General features: G+C 33.9%; 1 long non-coding RNA gene across 1 annotated transcript in view; it reads left to right on the top strand.

Annotated features, from left to right (window-relative positions):
* Positions 1–18,300, top strand: part of LOC144340929 (uncharacterized) — a 167,319-nt gene that overhangs the window by 133,886 nt on the left and 15,133 nt on the right. Inside the window, exon 3 of the long non-coding RNA XR_013417481.1 lies at positions 16,963–17,058. This is a non-coding gene — a long non-coding RNA (uncharacterized LOC144340929). The remainder of the gene's footprint in view (positions 1–16,962; positions 17,059–18,300) is intronic.

Below are 18,300 nucleotides of genomic sequence, written 5' to 3'. Positions count from 1 at the left end.
TGAAGAGAAAATAGAAGAGAAAATATTTTGCTTTCCTATTGTATGTGTGTTGATTTCCTCTGGCCGACAGACATGTTTTCATTTTGATGGTTGCAATGGGAATTAAAGTAGCAAGCCAGTCTGATGGTGGGTGTCTCATGTAGACTACCCTATTTTATTGAAAGCAGCTATGCCAACCAGGTCATTCATCTAAGAAACATGAGCAAAACCATAAGACACACATAACTGCACTGTGTCAAGTGGAAGGAGAAGATTTGTAAACAAGAAGGTGGGAGAATGTTTCAGCAGCATATTGCCTCGGGACCACTAGCTCTGACATGGTTGCTGACAGCAAGGCTACAAATGTTAAGACAAACCACAGCAGCGAGTAGCTCTAAGAGAAGTTGCTCAAGCCCTAAAATGGTCTCCAATTAAAACAAAGGCACTCCAAGAAACAGAAGTTTGAGAAACACAGGCACAGAAGTCACAGACCTTATCAACAGTTTCTGGAAAATACTCTCTTAGCCTAGCATAGGGGATTAGCAGGGAAACACAGGGCCTAACCCTATGTGAATTTTCAGGAAGTTTACAACACCAGAGCAGTAGATCTGTGACATTAAGAGTTTTCCCTGTGAGGGCTGCTCACAGAGCAAGTCTCAGAATAAATACCGAATTAAATGACAATAATCACTGTTGACAGGGAAAGTGTGCCAACCTTTCATCTGGCATTCAGTAACACAACAAAAATTCTCGTATCTGTGAAGAGGATTAATATGAAGTTCCAGTTCATAGAGATGTTTTTAGTTGATATTTTGGCTCTCAGAAAAGAGTTTGCCTCAAAAGCTTAGGCAACCAACTTCTGATAGAAAATCCTTTCCTAAAATGGAAGAGATGAAGACATTTCCATTCTAAACTTAGTTTAACATAAAATATTCTAATAACAGCTATTGAAAAATGGGCTTTCTGAACGAAGCTTAGTCTCATCAGTCACATATAATAATTTTGCATTAGGACACATGAGCTTAATTTTGGAAATAAATGAGGAGTTTAGTGGAGAGGCTTCTTGTATCCAACTCCCTCTTTGACATTCTCATTTGAATGCTTAATAGACTTCAGAAACTTAATAGTCCCAAACTTCAAAATTTCCTACAATTTGGTTTCATCCATAATATTGCAAATTCATTTTTCCTTTTTCTCAAGCCATAAACTTTTGGAGTCATCCTTGACTCCTCTGTTTCTGTCACAACTCATATATAATTCATCTACTCTTTTCAGCTCTCTGTGTTTTGTTTGTTTGGTTTTGGAAGTGTAAGCAAAAGCTAGCATAAACAACCCTGTTCTAGGCCACCATTATCTGTACCTAAACTACTGAAATCTTTTAACCTGTTTTTCTGCTTCTGCTCATGCTCTCTATGATCTTTTTGGTGCCTTAAAGGCAGAGACATTTTACAATATTTTTCAAGACATTCTATCTCATTCAAAGTAAAATCCCAGTCTGTACCATGACCTCTAGGGTCCTTCTACTGGTACTTCTCTGGTTTTATCATCCTGTACTCTCCCCTTGATTGCTCTACCCCATTTATCTCTGCCCTTCTGTTTTTGTTTTGTTCTGTTTTGTTTGTTTTGTTTTGTTTTCTGTTCCTTGCACACGCTAAGCATGTGCCTTCCTCAAGTCTTTTCTATTCTCACAGTTTGAAATACTCCTTTCCAGATATACACATGCCTTACCCCTTCACCTCCTTAGGTGTCTGTGCAAATGCCATCTCATCTAAGGCCTTCACCAAACACCCTCAATGAAATTGCAATGTCTTCCTTTCCCTTGATAATTTCAATTCTCTGCCTCTGTTTTCTTTTTGTGTGGCATTTATTATCAACCCCATGTTTTACATATGTATTTTTCTTTGCTTGATTATTTTCCATATACTCGCTAGAACATAAACATTAGCATAGCAGGAACATAATTTTGTTTGTTGCTGTATCTCATTCTTTAGTCACTACAATAGTACATGGCACAGAGTGGATATTCATGTTTGTTGATTAAATGAACATGTGAGTTATGGTTAAATAAATGAATACTGAAAAGGGAAATCCATACGTATGCTAAAATTTTACTAGAGTATTTTCTCCTCTAGTTCAGTGAAACAGAGACATCTAAAGGTATAAAGAATATTAAAAAGGCAAGTCTAACATGGGAATATACTAATGCTTACTGTAATATTTTCATCAGGAAATATCTACAAGTCTGGGAGCACAGTTCCAATAAGTCTAAGAAGTACATAGCCTAAAGTACAGCTCTACAAATAACTATGTACCTAATTGTTCAAGATAAATACAAATTAGATTATGGAAGTTTGAAAACAATTTTATTTTTATTTGAATAATTTTATAACTGATAGATGTTTGCCAAGGGGAAATGAAGTGCATGCGAAGTGCAGTGTGAAGCTACACATACAAAACGCAAAACAGGTCCTTGCCTTCAAAAAATTTTCATTTGTTGAGGTGACAAAACATACAGCACATAAAACTATTGAGAAGCAACATATCTGTGACAGTTACTATAGAGCGCCAACTTGATTGAATTGAAGGATGCAAAGTATTGTCCTTGGGTGTGTCTGTGAGGGTGCTGTCAAAGGAGATAAACATTTGAGTCAGTACACTGGGAGAGGCAGACCCACCCTCAGTCCGGGTGGGCACCATCTAACCAGCTGCCAGCACAGGTAGAATACAGCAAGCAGAAGATGCAAAGAGCAGACTGGCTGAGTCTTCTGGCTTTCCTCTTTCTCCCATGCTGGAGACTTCCTGCCCTTGAACATTGAACTCCTAGTTCTTCAGCTTTTGGACTCTTGGACTTACACCAGTGATTTGCCAGGGACTCTTGGGCCTTCGGCCACAGACTGAAGGCTGCACTTTTGGCTTCCCTACTTTTGAGGTTTTGGGACTCGGACTGGCTTCCTTATGCCTCAGCTTGCAGACAGCCCATTGTGGGATTTCACCTTGTGATCATGTAAGTCAATTCTCCTTAATAAACTCCTCTTCATTTATACATCTATCTTATTAGTCCTGCCCGTCTAGGTAACCCTGACTGATAGAGTATCTGAATATTATAAAGAAAACAGGATAAAGGAAACTAAACCAATACATTCTAATGAAGCATTAAATAAATTATCAGATTCATCAGATATATTTTGAGTCCATCAAATGATGATATACATAGTAGAGCAGCCTGTGAGAGTAAAGAGAGAATAGGAGAGGAAAACAGTGTATTCATTGAGTATTATGAATGCCCAAGCATTATTGAGCACTTACTGTATACCACACATTATGTTAGGCACTGTGGTCAACTTTGGCAGTGGCAATATAAAGGAAGGAAGGAAATGCATATGATTAGTCTTATTTAAGCTAGTATAGATGAAACCATATATTTAGAAATTACTTTAAAATTTATTTTTCTAAATATGATTCAACTATTGCTTTTAAAGCCATATTGCCATATTTTAAACTATTTTTGAGAGAAATTGTTAGCAAGTTTATTTTGAAACCTTATATTTCAATTCAATTGAAAAAACTGCCATTTCTAAGCTAGTATGAATGGAAAATTCATATGTAAAATCTTGCTTTTACAAAAGCATGTACATTCTCACTTAAAAAAATCTGCTGTTTTTAAAACTGAACTAGTTTAATAGAAAAGCATTTTTATAGGTTTTTGAAAACAAATTTATCCAATCTTATAATTAAAAGACTGCATTTATGCCACAATTCATTTGATATAAACTCATGTTTACAATTGGTTTCAATTAATATCTCAGCTGTACAGTTTTGGCTTAAGAATACAAGCGTGTTTAAGCTAGTTTAGTTAAAAATTCATTTGTGTGAGCTCCATTTATGCAAATGCATGTATTCATACTAGTTTTAGTTAGTCTGCCATGCTAAGGTTATTAAAATTGATTATCATATTTAAAAACCGGTTCTGATGAAAATTTTAGAATTCTCTCTGTTTTAGAAAAACTGAAGTATTTAATCCATTTTTTAATTACAATTTACGTTCACAGGCTACTCTATTGGAATGCGTGTATCCAACATATTAGATGAAATTTACTGGATTTCAAAGGTATATTTAACAAAGTTAGGTGAAAGAGCAGATATGGAAGGTGAAGTCAGTCATAAATTGACTTCTTGTCTTTGACAATTTATGATTAAGTAAAATAATTGCATTCATTAAAAATATAGTTCTTGGTGTCATAAATAATACACAGTGGTATTATGATGACAGTTTTTAATGGGATGCCACTTATGGCTTTCATGGCATGGAAAACTTTTAATTCTTTTATAATTACTTTTCATCTTGTATTATTCATACATTTTCTCTTCCTAATGACTTTTTAATGTTATTTATTTTCTCATTGGTCTCTATTCTCTTTCTAGTAATGGTTGCTATTCATTCTGATGGAGTTGAGTATATCTCTAAGGTTGGCTCATAGTCAACAGGTAAACATTTCCTTGATGTCCAGCTTCATATTTTTAACTCTTTGCTGAAAATCTTCTTCAGAGCATCCATGAGTGACCCTGAGAATCCCTGAAATCAAGACAGCAAAATCATATCTAATTATCTCCCAAAGCTTCTCTTTTTTGAATTACTTGCCTCCATCACCACATCCTCCATAATGTGGCCCCCAATAAGTTGCTGAGTCTAAGGACACTTTGGCCTCTCAAAGTGGTGGGATTGCAGGTGCCAGCTGCCAGTCCCAGCCAAATATGTATTAAATGAGCAAATTACCTTCCAACAGAATAAATTCCATAGTTTGACCTCCAAAATCTTCCAGGAACAATGACTACCTGAACCTTTAATTTATTTCGATTAAATTCAATGCAATTATATTCAATTTAATCTAGGTTTATTGAGTGTCTATAATTTTCAAGGCTTAATTCTCTTCTGTGATACTTTCCATTATTTACTCCTAATTAAACCATTTTTTCCAATGAGCCATTTTTTTTTTTTTGTCTGTACTATAAGGCCGTCTGTGAAATATACTTACCGGCATCTCTCCTCTTCAAATCCATCATATCTGCTAAGGCTCAGATTAACTACAACCTCCTCCAGGAAGGCTGATTTGATTATTAGTCCATAGCAATGTCTTGATCTTTCTACTATAATAGTTCTATACTAGGGATTTTCTTAAATTTCTTGGTATCTTTTGAGCTGTACTTTATTATTTGTGGTCTTTGTCTTTTATTTCTTACTAGATACTCACTGATTTCTCAATTTTCCTCATTATCGAATTCAATGCCTTGTGCATTTATTGAACTGAATATTAATTTGTGTTTAAGATGAAAAATTAAGAATGTAGCATGGTCTTTAAAATCCAAATGGGCAGTGCAAATGCCTGTGCCCACTGAACATGAAATTATTGTGCTACAGACCATCTGCTGAGAAGTAGGAAGATTCAAAAGCATTTCGCTGTTATTCTCCTAGATAGAAATTAATAAATTTCTCCTAGAGGTCACTAAATGCAATGGCAGCAAGCTTTTCCTTACGTGTTTCAAAGAATAATTTATACAGAAAACTATTTTATTTCATAATTTAGTGACTAAAAGTCAAATATGCTTCTTTTGAATTTAAAATTGTCTTAGCTTATTAAGTTCCTGTACTCTCTTTTATAAACTGTTGCCATGGAAACAGCATTTTAGATGTTTTGTGTTCCCCTAAATGTCACATCTGCTATCATGCTATATATAACAGCATCTCAGGCACTGATACAGATACAGACATCTTTACTGCTTATGAAATCCAAATTAATATTTTATAATATGAATATGCTATCCTTTATACTGGTGACTAATATTTGGAAATCATTTGAGAAACAGTAAGACATTTTTGATTTAATGGATTTAATGCAGATATCTCACATTCTGAAAAACTGAATTATTTTGAATTATTTTTGTTTTACTAAACTGTTATTTTCACGTATTCAGCAAGTTGCCACATAGTTCTGTTATTTTGAAGTGTCTTGTGAACTGACACTTGTCTTTTAAATTTACTCATATAAATAACTGCTCCTTCAAGTTATGTCAGTTCTGTTAAGGGCCTTCACTCTTCCTTAAATTCCTACTTTAGACTTTGTACTTTTCACCTACACAGTGAGATGATGGAATCCATCCATTCACCCCCATTCTGCCATATAATTATGTTCTTAATCCCTTTCAGAAAGACATTGACTTAGCTGTTTATTTTTCTTTCAGACAAAGAGTATGTCATCATCACCAGGTAAAATGAATAGGAGCCAAAGATTAGATGTGAAGAATCCTGACTGGCAGTGGTTGTGTTGAAATATGAGTTTTCACCATTCAGAGATATCAGCAAGAATGAATACCTGCAGGGCCTTTTCTTTAAAATCAATTATGTGGCCAATAGCACAGATTCATATTTTCAACCTGGGTCAGCAAATCTGTTATTATTCAAAATCCTTCTTTTAACCTGGTGTCTGCCCTGGAGTGAATCTTCTGGAATGTGAGAACTGCACCTTTCCCTGCAGCTAGTTCTGACTGCAGGGTCCACATGATCGTAGGTATTTTAGGAAAGACTGTGCATTTAAACTAGTCCAGAATTAATTATTCCTTCTATGAGTGGCTTTCTGAGTGAACAGAATTAATTATCAAATACATTTACTTAGTAACAATCATCATATGAATACTTTTGGGGAAACTCTGCGTTTGAAAAAAATATGATATTAGACAAGTTTTTAGCATAGTAAGGTATGTAAGATGAAGCCAAATAGCAGAGTAAATCAAAACTTGATAAGCATCACAAAAATATTCAAAAAAATTCTTGGGAATTCAGTGGCTTATTTCTGACTGAGACATCATGGAATAGCATGAGCATTGAGGTAGAGTAATGGATAGCCTTGAGGCTTGAGAAGATATTGATGTGAATTACCGACTTGACAAGTCAAGAATTTATGATTAAGAGGATATCCTTTTAGATGTCCTTTTTGTCATGTTAAGTTTGATTTGCTCATGAAACATTCAGGGAGAGCTCCCCAGCCTGCAGTTATAAAGTAAAGCCGGATCTCAAGAAAAAAAAATTAGGAAAAAATATAAAAATGTGATGGTAAGCTACAGTGACACATGGTTGAAACTTTGGAGACCATTAGATCCTGAAAAAGTGGTATCAAGATTGATGAGAAGATAGTGTGATGGTTTTTAAGGAAATAGAGAACAAGCAAGCAGCCAAAAAAAAAAAAAACAACAGAAACAAAAACAAAACTGAAAACCCACACAAACTTTGGAAATGTATAATAAAGAGAAGGTGAAGAAATTAGAATGAAAACAATGAGAGTATATAAGATATTAACAAGAGATGTGGAACCTTATAGAAAGGAAAGGGTTTGTCAATCATATCAGTTGGAGGATAAGGATTAAGACATGACTAATAATACATTTGGATGTTTGGTGATGTTTCACATATCAGATTTCCTGCAGTTCAGGTGAGAAAATATTGTATAGAGCTATAGTTTAAGTAGAAGGTAGTTTAAGGAGAATGTATACATTATCATTTGAAAAAGTATCAAAGTAAAGAGAGAAATATAATAGACTTGTGTGAGTAGCAGAAATTGGAAGGCCATGGGGTTCAAGACAAAACTGAAGAAGGCAGTCTTATATTTTAAATTTCTGACTTCTCTTCTAGCTGTAGTATATAAATATGGCCTAGTTTGTGACTTTCTTGTGATCTGTGTCATTCTGGTATGGTTATTCTTTTGTAAGGGTAGGGTTTACGTGATCTCATATAATGGTGCATTCTTAACAGACCAAAAGAGATCTTAATTCCAGACCTATGGCTGCAAAGAGAGACAAGTTCTCCAAGTGTGTCTAATATAAGAAATTTTAATATGGCCTTAAGTAGCTAAGGGTGTGATAGCACTCACGACCCCTGTACTTTATTGAATATTATCGCTTGAGAGCTATTTCTTTAATTAATGCTTAGAAGAATTTATCTTCTTGTTTCTATGCTCAGCTTTTAATTATAAGAATTCAAGATATTTTTCAATGGGAATCCAGCAAATATCTCTACCAGAGACATATTTTTGATGTTAAGAAATCCATGCAATGCAGCACACACAAACACATAAAAAGCATATTCAGGGAATATGCGCAGAAAAAGGAAGGGAAACTTCCCATCAGACTTTTTTCCTGTTTCGCTGATAAAACATATAAAGTTTTAATTAAAATCAAGTAAAATTTTCTTCCCAGACTTCAGGCACCTTAGAGAATCATGAAAATCTTTAGAACTTTGGTGAAGAATTTGTTTAAAAGCTTAGAAAAATGGCTTTATGAAGTCAACTTGTCCTCTCTGCAACCTGAAAGCAGCTCCTTCCCTCTTTGAAGCTTCCATCAGGCTCACAGCCAGGTGTGACACAGACCTCATTCCTCTTGCTGAGATCTGCTCTCTTTGTGTTTGTGCTGCAGGGCATGTTTCAAAACTGATAGATACACCAAGTTCTTGGTTCAGCCTGTTTTTAAAAAACAGAAAATTTATAAATGAGCTATCTGTCTCAGTTCTGAGGAAAAAAATGCTTGTTGGATCATTACTGATGGAATGTTCCCACCTTCAGTTTTCTATAGAATATATTTTGCCCACTTCCAGAACCTTGACTCATGAACTGGATTTTATAAAAAAGGAAAAAGAATGAGCAATTAGCTAAAATTGTTGCTTTGATTTATCCAGTCTGTTAAAGAAAGTATTGGAGACCTTTGAAAATCTACGTTTGGAGAAAGGACTTTAAAAAGTGTCATTCAAAATCCATCCTGTATACATGCATTACATAAATTCTAACAGTCCTCTGTTGCGTGAGACTCAAGAGGAAGAAAGGCCATGTTATAAAATAATCTACACTTCTGCTTTTCAATATACCAGAAAGAAGGTTCCAGGAAAGTGTTTAAAGGTTAAAATGAGCATAAATTGAAAATCAAGAAACATAAAATGAGCTTTGCAAAAAATTTAAATAATATTTTGTTTGAAATGCTTTCTAAAATGGAAAAAAATTATACAGCTTTTTTTTTTTTTTTTTTACTTTAAAAGGAATGAAATGAGATGGATATACTTTAGACCATTTATGGTAAGAAGCAGGTTAAGTCACAGCTAACTACTACTGAGTTTTACTAAATCTCTTGAATTATAGAAAATTAGAATAGCTTTAAAACTCTGGTTACCTTGCCTAATACGACTGCCATGAGAACTATAGATTTGTTTGCTTCAACAAACTGATACATTGTTAATTTATTTTCAAATATGTTTTTCTAATATTATCTATTATAATTAAAATCTAAGTTTTATTTTTACATAGAAACAAGACCTCAAATGGAGCAGGGTTAATTCCGTGGAACTTCAAGAATTATTTTTAGAATGGCTTCTACACTGTTATCCAGAGTGTTTTTTATATGAATGTTTAGACAATGTTATTGTTGCAGAGGCAGAATTGTTGCTTTTGAGCAGTGGCTCTACATGATTCTGTTGTGAGACATGTTCCAATCACATAAATGTGCATTATGAGGCAGAATCTTATCACTGTAGAAAACGTTATTCAAACCCAAATATTGTTAAGGAAAACAAAAAACCTCTTTCAAATGTACCACAGTGTAATGAAGGTGTCATCTATAAACTCCAACCACTACCTAATCTCACTTATCTCTGTTAGAAGCTCATTATTATAATTATCTAAAATGTTTAACTGCTTGAAACTTCCAAAACTTTTGAAATGAAAGATGGTATTTTGATTCTAGTCATTGGAAACTTTGCCATGGACATTAATTTAGGGAATGCATCTAAGATTAGTTATGAAGTTTTAAGATTCTAAATAAATTTCTGACCATAAACAGCACAGACTTTCTTGACAAGTTTAACATATGATCTATAAAAGAAAAAAAGTAAAAACAGAAATCATTGTCTAAATTTCCTGTGTTTTTAATTTTTAATTTCTCTCTTGCTAACATTGAAAATCTATTAGAGGCAAAAAAAAAAAAAAATCCAGTAACAATTTTAAAGAAAGATGTTTTTCTCACTTCAAAACTTTCTTTTGTTAAGCACATTTTCTGCCTTTCAGATATTTATATTTTGGAGTCTCTTTCAATTCGTTTTGTTCATGAGATTTCTTCTTGGATTCTTAACTGTCTTAATACATCTTCACATGATTTAAGTTTATTTAAAAAGTTTACAGTGCTTTGTTAACTAAATATATCCCAACTTTGTTACCCAAAGTTTCTGAAACTAAATTCCAGCTTTGAATATCATAATTTGAGTGAATAAAGTAAAAGATTTGTGAATTCAACAAAGAAGTACTGAGTAACTATTGTGTTCAACATTTTTTGTTTAATGCCACAAGTGCAAATAAAAAAAATAGTCACACACGAAGCTTATGAGGTATGTAGTTGGGGCATTGTATCAGAGAAACAAGTCAGAATAAGCTAACTGCCATCGTATAAGGGTTTTTAAATGATTGAAAGGATTAGGAAAGACAAATCTGAAGGAAGTGAAATTTGAACTGGTGGTCTTTAGAAATAAGTAGAATTTTGACATGATGTCTGGGAAGGATAAAGAGGTAGCAGAGATTCCTGGGAGTGGACGAAGCATGAGTAATATCTCAGAGGAGGAAAATGATGGGGCACACTGGTAGTCGAGCCTAACTGGATTACTGGATATTCATTGGGGAGCATCGGGATATAAAGCTGGAAGGGGAGATGAAGTCCACCTAGTAGAGGACTTAAATATTCAATTATATGTACTCAAAGATGTAATTGAGTGTCATTAAGGAGAGACCTAGTAACTTCCAAAAAAATAAAAATAACTGGGCACTGGTGCTTTCAGTGGATTAGAGCAGAAAGGCCTGCAGGCAAAAGGGCAATTGATGAGGATTTGCAGTAAGCATTGTAGTTTAAGTGGGATTGAAAAGCATTGTGGACATACCCTCTACAGACTTCTCAATTATGTGAACACGGTCGACGATGGACAAGTCAAAAATGACAGTGTTTTGACTGGGTGAATGAACAAATAGGGGCATCTTTAAAAGAAGCAGATTAGAAGGAGGAGCTCCTCTCTGAGGGACGAAGTGCAGTTTTCTTTGGTCACGTTCAGTTGTGGTTGCAATGGAGGCATCCAGGAGACAAGGAGTAGCACTCTCTTTAAATTGTATATTTAGAACTTGGGAAAGAGGACATCTGGACCAGACCCATGGATGAGGGGGTCATTTTTGTAGATAAGATTACTAAAGGCAATAAAAATAGATGAGAACCTAAGAGCTAGGGCAAGGAGTGAAAAACACGCATACTGAGAGAGTAAACTCTGAGAAATATGTTTAAATGGAGGTGGGGTGAGAAAAAGTGAACTTACACAGCACTCAGAAAAGAAATGGCAGGCCAGGCACAGTGGCTCATGCTTGTAATCCCAGCACTTTGGGAGGCCAATGCAGGAGAATAACTTGAGGTCAGAGTTTAAGACCAGCCTGGGCAACATAGTAAGACCCCCTCTCTACAAAAAATAGAAAGAAATTAGCCAGGTGTGTTGGCATGCACCTGTAGTCTCAGCTATTCAGGAGGCTGAGGTGGGAGGATTGCTTTAGCCCAGGAGCTCAAGACTGCAGTGAGCTATGATCATGCCACTGCATTCCAGCCTGGGTGACAGAGTGAGACCTTGTCCCCAATTAAAACAAATAAAAACAAAATACAAAAAGGAAATGCTAAAATTGTTTGGAAAAAAAAAAAACAAAATGATCTTCTGTCATAGAGGCCAGGGAAAGATAAACCATAGAGAGAATAAGGTTGGAAAGAACTGTTAAAATCTTTATGGCTTGGAGATTTGGAAGCTGTAGGTACATTAGCAGGAAGAGCTTTACTAGATAAACAGAGAAGAAGACAGAGCATAGGAAAGTAATGGAAAGAGGGAGTGGTGTGGTGCCAGGAGTATTGGAGGTCAATACCTTTCAACTAATTTTACCAGGGAGAAAAAGACTGAGAGCTTGAAGAAACAGCAGAGCTGAAGGATTGCATGAATCTATTTATTGGATGAAGATACCTGAGCATTTAGGAAGACAATGCATAAGAAAGTCACAGAGTTAGAAGATATAAGAGAAAGTATAGTTGAATAACAAAGTTCTCAAACAGTGAGAGACACAGAGTACAGGAAGATGAACTACATATTAGAATACCATTTCTTTTTCATAGAGAAAGTGAATATACAGAGGTGTGTGTGTGTGTTTGTGTGTGTGTGTTTGTGTGTGTGTATTTGTAAATTAAATGGGTAGTTTTTTTCTTTGTTAGTTGATGGCCCTATGTAAGAGACCCCAATCTCAGTAAAGTAGGGCATAAGGTCCTGCTGATTTTATTGTGATCTGCATAAGGCTGATGATTTGTGGACAAGGTTTTTAAAGGTGATATAAGAAGCATCAGCCCAGGGCCACACTGAAGATATGTTGTTTCTCGATTTTTATTATTATTATTTTCCACTTCATTAGGGTTACAAGCTTTTGATTATGTCACAACATATAAATAGTAAGTTAATTTTTTAGTGAATCCCCTTAGTGAAAACAAAAAGATAAACATTTACTGACAAAACTACTTATTTTTTTCCCTTTTGGTAATTTTGGTTAGACTTTAAAAATATTTTTCACTTGAGTTTGCTTTGTGCATATGTTCTTTATGTAATTATTTAATTCTTAGAATGGATGAAGTCACATATTACCAACATTAAAACAATTAGCCATATAATATATTATGGTTATCCATTTAAATAAATGGTGTGTGTATATGTATATCCATAAACAACATGTCCTTAGACTCTTTTGTAATTATTCGTTCATATTATATGTTGTATCTAAATTAATTTGACTTCCCAAATCAGTTAATTGCTATGATCAAAATGGCCATGATAATTTAAATATTGATAATTGCCATGATAATTTATTGGGTATTTCTAAAGAATGCTATTAGATATGTTATAGTCAAGAAATTTTATTAAAAAGTTTTTAAAATTTGGACTTGAAATTACTATACATGCATACAATATGTTAAAAAGTAATGAGAATATATATAAGATCTAAAAATAATTTCTTCTTGACCTTTGAGTTACAAATGGTTTGATACTGTTACACTTTCCAAAGACAGCATTTACACTTTAAATACTGATTGAACCATAATTTACAGAATCAGCATAAACAATTTTTGTCAATATTTACAAATATCCAGTTCTCTTACACTCCTTAAGTCACAGTAATCTATATTTTCTAGTCTTCCCTGTATCTAAATGGATCAGTGTGATTAGGTTTTGGCCCATGTAACATGAGGAAAAGTGACATACTCCTGCATTTCCATGCCCAGACATGAAACATCCTATATAATCTCCCATGCTTTTTCTCTAGTTTGCTGGGTTCTTAAGCAAAAGTCATCCTATGAAATTTTCCATGCTTTTTCTCTAGTTGATTGGGTTCTTAAGCAAAGAACTCTAAGAAGTTGGAGATAGAAGGATATCAAATCTCTGATACACTGTTTAGAGAAGAGCCACCTACAAGAGACGCTGGATGAAGCTCATTGACTTTGGATTTTGTGCTAACAAGAAATAAACATTTCACATACTAAACCACTGTAATTTTAGGGTTCTTTATTATAACAGCTAGCATTGCTTATCCTGATTTAGACAGAATATCTCAGTAAATGAATTCAATTTATTACAGAAAAAGGGCTTTTTTGTTTTAGTTTTTCTAAACTGAAGACTTTTAAATAATGTTTATCCCTAAAATAAGCCTGGGAATTATGGGAAGAAATAAAGTTAAACATATAGGGCTCCCTGGAATCTAATACTGTAAATTTTCAAGAAGATGGCCATGGAACACTTTGATATAGTGGCATCTTTATTAATATCTATCAGAACAATATCCTCCAAAAACCGGTTTTCAATAAGAAAATGGTGATAAAATAATTTTACCAGGCAAGTTTATGAAAAGGTTAACTGTTTTTAATGGAGCATAATGTTTACTTATACTAAATATACTTTTTTGACATTATTTTAGAAATAAAAATTGTATTGAGAATATCTTTATCATGTATTTAAATGATATACAATACTAAAATATGAAAAGATTCCGTTAAGTAAGTTTTATACAGTGCAGCCAGATGACAAAATTTAAAACAAACCAATAATACTAAGACCTAAAGAAGCATGTTATAATCCAGAAGTAGAATGAGCCATCATAGCCAACAATATTCACGCAAAGAACATTCATACCTTCATGTATTCCTCACATTATCCAAGATGTTTTCAGTATTGTTTTGAACAATTTTATTTCTCAGTGATTAAAGAGAAGATAGATAAAAATAACGTAACCATATTTTCTATTTTTAATTTTGTGATTTTTTTTTACTGAACTTTCCTTTGAACAGCAAGATAATACCATTTCTATACTCAACACTGTGTCACCGAATGTGCCCCTTGCCACATGCTGACACCTACATAGGAGAATAAAGAATCATTCAGCCAATTAAAAGAGACAATTCCCTCCATTCCATTTATAGGCCATGTGCAGTTTTAATGAAAACAGCTAAGAAGTATGCAGATTCATTCTGATTATCTTCTTATCGTCGACTGACTTTTATCTAGAGAAGAAAAATGTTTTACTTTGTAAACTTCCTCTAATGGGATACTTCCTCTGTTGCAGATTCGGGGGAAAATACTATTTCAACTTAAAAATAACACTTTCGCCTCTTCCTTTTAAGGGAACATATTTCTTCTCTGTATTTTATAGGCTTTTCCAAGGATTTTCTTTTTCTGTGAAGTTTTTTCAACTCTCATGTCTTTGAATTCACAAGTTAAAACTAATTTATAACTTAAATGGATAAGTTATAATTTAAATGGATAAGTTATACCGAAAGTAAATACTCGCTAAACTTCGTAGTACTTTTCAGTGAGATAAAGACAGAAAGATATGCTAGGGCTGAGGGAGAGAGAAATTGTAAGAATGCTAACCACAGGTAGCTAACTTATACAGCTATCACACAATAATAATTTCAACATTAATTTCAACTTTTCTTCTTCTAATTTGAAAATTTGTGCAGGTTGAATTAATCATATTGATTTAATCATTAATTGAACATGCACAAATTGTCAAACTACAAGAATAAATGTTTCAGATATACCAGTAGACACTGCAAAGAACACTGATGCAAAATCTGCCTGCAGAACAAGGTCAGTTCAAAGTCTTATTGTAATCAATGTTTCTATTTGTAGCTTAGCTCGATCGCAACTTGATGGTGAGATAGCAGTTTCTCATCATTTACACATTACACATCAAACATTTACACATTTTCTGCATAGATTGCTTTTTAAAAAGTCATATTGCATTTTAAATACTAAAACCAAAAGAGAAACCAAGGGCATGCTGTTCTCCTTAATCAATCACAGTTACTGTTAACCATTATAAATACCAGTATTAATGTCCAATATTTTATTATGCTTCATCATAAACATTTTATTTTAAACCTGATTAGACATTGTACTAAAAAGTTAACAAGTGCAAGACATATAATAGAGGTAAAATTCTAATTCAAATTAGCAAAGGAATTTATTGACATTCAGTCTAGAACTTAAAACTTAGTTTAAAACCTTAGCTTAAAAATTGCATGATTAAGAGAATTGATGACTTGAATTTCACCACTGTAAAGTTAGAGATTTTTAGAGTTGAAAATAATCTATGAGCACCAATCTCCTAATTAGTAATTGAATCACTCTGTAATGTCTCCCCAAGTGATCAGAGAAACTTCATCAATACCTGAAAGTTTCCTCCTGATACAGTTAGGGCTTGTTTCCCCACCCAAATCTCATCTGAATTGTGATCCTCAGGTGTTTATGGAGAGATCTGGGAAGTGATTGGATTATGCAGGTGGGTGCCCCCATGCGGTTATCATAATAGTCTGTGACTTCTCATGAGTTATGATGGTTTTATAAATGGTAGTTTTTCCTGTACTGACACAAACTTATTCTCTCTTGCCTTCTGCCATAATTATAAGTTTCTAGAGGGCTTCCCAGCCATGTGGAACCATGAGTCAATTAAACCTCTTCTCTTTATAAATTACCCAGTGTTGGGTATGTCTTTAAAGCAGTATGCAAATAGACAAACACACCTTCATAGGGAAAATACATCTATCTATTTCATTGGCGGACAGCTACATTTGTTTAAAAATTTCTTTCTTTTGTTGAACCTAAATTTTGCCCTACTTTTTCAACATTTAATGATTCCCAGTTTGACTTCGGGAAAAACTGAGGAATCTAATCCATCTTGGTTAGCATGCCTGAAGACAGATGTATGGTACACTGAAGTCTTCCATTCTCCAGATTAAATCATCCCTTTCTTTAAAACAATTTATCTTGTAACATGCCTTATTGTCTCAGGACAACAACCATTCTCTTGTGTATGCTCTCCTGTTTGCAAAGCACTTTTCAAATGGATGATCTAGAATTTGATCCAACACTCAAAGTATAGTTTGACCCAGGCAATGTTTTATTTGGTGCTTCTCTGGTGCTACAGATGTAGCACTGTCTTCCTTGGGAGATACATTAAATAGAGGAACATTGAGCTTCCAGTTATGTTAAATCTGTACTATTAAGCCATCCATCTTTTTCCAGTACTTATGAAGTTGAATTATTGGCTTGAAATGCAAAAACAAATGTTAAATCTGTTAAATTTCATTTTCATTGATCTAGCCTATTGTGCCAGACCACTGATTCTTTTTGTCCATCTCTGACAACTAATAAAAGGGTTAGAAAACTACGGCCTGTGGACCAAATCCTGTTCACTGCCTGTTCTGTAAACAAAGTTGCATTGTAATACAATCATGCTCATTTGTTTATAAACTATCCACGGTTGCATTTCTGCTGTAACAGGGAAGTACTTATGACAAAGACTGTATGACCCACAAAACTTAAGATATGTACTCTCTTGTCATTTACAGAAAAAAATAGTTTCTCAACTGAACTGGTATATCAGCTGTTTCCTGCAGATTTAGTGATAATTCATCTATCTTCTCATGAAGACTGAGGATTACAAGGTCAGTTCACAAACTGGACATTCATAAACAATAATGAATTCATTAATTTGCATTAATTCATTTCACCTGATGCGATGGCAAATAATCAAACTGTCATCTGCCCACGTTTCCTGCTGTCATGAAAAAATACTTTGCTGAAATTCAAATGTGCTTTCTGATACTCTAGGCACAACAGTTCAGTAATCTAAAACTAGAAATGGCTTGACTGAAATGACTTCTTAGTGAAACTATGTTTGCTCTTAGAATGCATCAATTTCCTAAGTGCTTAGCTAGCCTATTTTTCCCTCAAAATGTATTTCTCAGAAATAGTACTTGTAGAATTTGAATAAAGAGTTTCAAAGTCAAATAAGTTGATGAAATGCTACATTCTGCACTTGATGTACTTTGTTTGGAGTTACAATACACATTAGCATATTCAAAGGTCTGAGACATTATATAGTAAATATACTGGTTTAAATGATTTCAACACATTCTTTCCCCACATTACTTAACCATAAAACCTCCCTTTCTTATTATTCAGAAACTTTGGTGGAAGAAACTTTAGAAAAATTTGTAAATTGCTATGAGGATGAATATTAACACAGCCTCAGATGCTGAAAACCTATTTCTTGTGGGCTTTTAGATGTTTCTGGAAAATAAGCAGGAATAGTTTGAATTATGAGAATATCTCAGAATTTATAGTTCCATTTTAAGAACAAATGTTGGTTTTGCTCTGTTTTACCTGAATTTACTAGGCTGGATTTACATCTTTATGTTGATACAAAAGTGAGTAATATACTCTGATTTTATAAGAGCAGTTAATTATCATGGAAATAACAGGCATAAACCAAAGGCAAAAAACATAGTAACAATATGAAATTTTCCATGAGGGCCGGAGCTATTTCTGACTTATTTGTATACGTGCAATTCATTACCTTGCAGGTAGTAGGTACTCATTACATTGTTGGATGAATTAACAAGTAAGTAAAGGCTTGCATTTTTAATTATCATCATCCTACTCATTTTCCATTCAATAGACATATTTCTACATTACTGGTATGGTAGGAAAATTTCACTATTTTAAATTGGCTTTTCTATCAAAGATATAAATAAAAACCAGAAATCATCAAATTGAAAAAGCAAAACAATGAGTGTTACTCATTCTTTAAGAAACAAAAAGTCCCATTTGATACAAACAAAGCAGTTATGTTCAGTGTGTCTACACAGTCTTTGGAGGGCTTGAGGATCAATAACCATCAGGCT

The sequence above is a fragment of the Macaca mulatta genome, chromosome 5 (genome assembly GCF_049350105.2).
Source record: "Macaca mulatta isolate MMU2019108-1 chromosome 5, T2T-MMU8v2.0, whole genome shotgun sequence".
Taxonomy (NCBI): domain Eukaryota; kingdom Metazoa; phylum Chordata; class Mammalia; order Primates; family Cercopithecidae; genus Macaca; species Macaca mulatta.
This window is presented reverse-complemented; position numbering and strand designations above follow the sequence as displayed.